This window comes from Propithecus coquereli, unplaced genomic scaffold (genome assembly GCF_000956105.1).
Source record: "Propithecus coquereli isolate 6110/MARCELLA unplaced genomic scaffold, Pcoq_1.0 Scaffold148, whole genome shotgun sequence".
Taxonomy (NCBI): domain Eukaryota; kingdom Metazoa; phylum Chordata; class Mammalia; order Primates; family Indriidae; genus Propithecus; species Propithecus coquereli.
Genome location: NW_012139191.1, coordinates 244,610 through 246,993, shown reverse-complemented (window position 1 = coordinate 246,993; position 2,384 = coordinate 244,610). Strand labels below are relative to the sequence as shown.

The following is a 2,384-nucleotide window of genomic DNA, read 5'->3' as shown; positions in this document are numbered from 1 at the left end:
AAGTTTTTATTCTATTTTTGTAATAAAACACCATGGCCCCAGGGGAAAAAAAATTTTTTTCCTAGTGTGGCAGTCAATGTGTTAGAACACCAATGATGGTAATCATCTCCAGGAGGCAGGAGTTCAGATGCCATTAAGAAAATCATTAAGGAGAAAGGATGTGTGCCTGATCAGGTTTTTAATGCAGAAGGAAGTGCCCCATCCTGGGGGGAAAAAAAATGCTACAAAGGACATTTATTAGCAAGTGACACTAATCACCTCCACATGGTTGTCTCTTCAGGAAATTTCAAAACACAGTGAAACGTGAACTCCCTCAGTTCTCACATATTTTTCATTGTGTTTTGTGCAACACTGTAAACCCTGAACGCTACCATGGGACCCACACAAAATGCCACTAGTGACGCTGTAAGTGCTCCTAGGAAGCAGAGAAAAATCATGACATTACAAGGAATTCTTGTCGGTAAATTGCCTGATATGTACTGAGATTGAGGTCTGCAGCTGTGGTTGCCCACCACTTCAAGATAAATGAATCCAGCATTACCGACCATTGTAAAAAAAAAAAAAAAAAAAAAAAAAAAACAAAAGGAAATTCACGAAGCTGTTGCTGTAGCTACACCAGCACAGGTGCAAAAATCTTGCACTTTGTCTGAAATACCTTTTTATCTTGTGTTGAAAATGCAGCTTTTATTGTGGGCGCAGGATTACTATAAGAAAGACATACCTATAGACTCTAATATGACTCAATAAAAAGCAAAGTCATTATATGACAACTTAAAGCAAAAGAAAGGTGAAGGATCTAAAGCTGGGGAATTTATGCCAGGAAAGGATGCTTTAATAATTTTAGAAACAGGTTTGGCTTAAAAAAGAAAGTCAAGATAACAAAAGAAGTAGTTTCTGCTGACCAGAAGGCAGGAGTTCCCAGATGCCAATAAGAAAATCATTAAGGAGAGAAAGGATATGTGCCTGACCAGGTTTTTAATGCAGAAGAAAGTGCCCCATTCCTGGGGGGAAAAAAAAAAAAGCTACAAAGGACATTTATTAGTAAGGAAGAAAAGCACACGCCAGGATTTAAGGTAGGAAGGGTTAGGCTAACCCTGCTGCTTTGTGCAAATGCAGTCAGGTTTATGATCAGGACTGACCTTAATCTATCAAGATGCTAATCACAGCCTTGAAGGGAAAAGAAACACCAGCTGCCAATCTTTTGGTTGTACAAGACCTGTTGTTGTGTCTAAGCAATTTATGCTAAATGTTAAAAAAAAGGGGGGGAGAGGGAGAATGGAGATGAGGAGGCCTGGACCCCGAGAATCCTTTTTCTTTGTTTTTTTATTAAAGGGACAGGGTCTCACTGTATTGCCCAGTCATGAACTCCTGGCCTCAAGTGATCCTCCCACCTCGGAGGCACATGCCCTGCACCCAGTGAGAACACTTCTGGTTCCATCATGCTTTGTCTCTGAAGTCAGGAAGTACCTGGCAAGTAAGGGACTGCCTTTTAAAGTTCTTTAAATATCGGACAATACCCCTGGCCACCCAGAACCCCATGAGTTCAACACCAAAGGTATCCAAGTGGTACTTGCCCCTAAACACATTTCTAATTTAGCCTTTAGATCAGGGGTATCATAAGACATTTAAGGCTCATTCATTACACAGCACTCCATGGAAGGGATCATCAATGCTGTGGAAGAGAGAACAGAACCCTGATAGAACATCATGAAAGTCTGGAAGGACTGCACCATTAAAGATGCTATTGTTGTTACAGAAAAAGCTATAAAAGCCATCAAGCCCAAAACAATAAATTCCCACTGTGTTCAGATATTATGCATGACCTCACAGGATTTACAATAAAGCCAATTAAAGAAACCATGAAAGAGATTGTGGATATGGCCAAAAAAGAGAAAAAAAAAGTGGGAGGTGAAAGATTTCAAAATGGATCTTGCAGAAATTCAAGAGCTAATAGATGCCACACCAGAGAAATTAACGAGATGACTTGATGGAGCTGAGTGCTTCCGAAGCAATGCCAGACAATGAGGAAGAAGACAAAGCAGCACCAGTGTCAGAAAACAAACTGACATTAGAAAATCTGGCAGAAGGGTTCCATTTATTGAATACTGCTTTTGACTTCTTTTATGATAATGGACCCTTCTGTGACACAGGCACTGAGACTAAAGTAAACAGTGAAGAAGGATCGGTACTGGACAGAAACATTTTTAGAGAATGAAAAGGCAAAAAAGTCAGAGAGAAATTTACGATCTATTTCGATAAAGTTACACTGTGTGTGCTGCCTTTTCTTCCGTCTCCTATACCTCTTAAGCCTCTGCCACCCAAGAGAGCAAGACCAACCCCTCCTCCTCCACCTACTCAAATGTGATGATGATGATGATGATGAC

The 2,384-nt window shown here is 40.4% G+C and overlaps 1 protein-coding gene across 2 annotated transcripts in view; it reads right to left on the bottom strand.

Moving 5' to 3' along the window:
* MORC3 (MORC family CW-type zinc finger 3) overlaps window positions 1–2,384 on the bottom strand; it is a 66,230-nt gene that overhangs the window by 30,873 nt on the left and 32,973 nt on the right. The gene's annotated exons all lie outside the window — the stretch shown is intronic.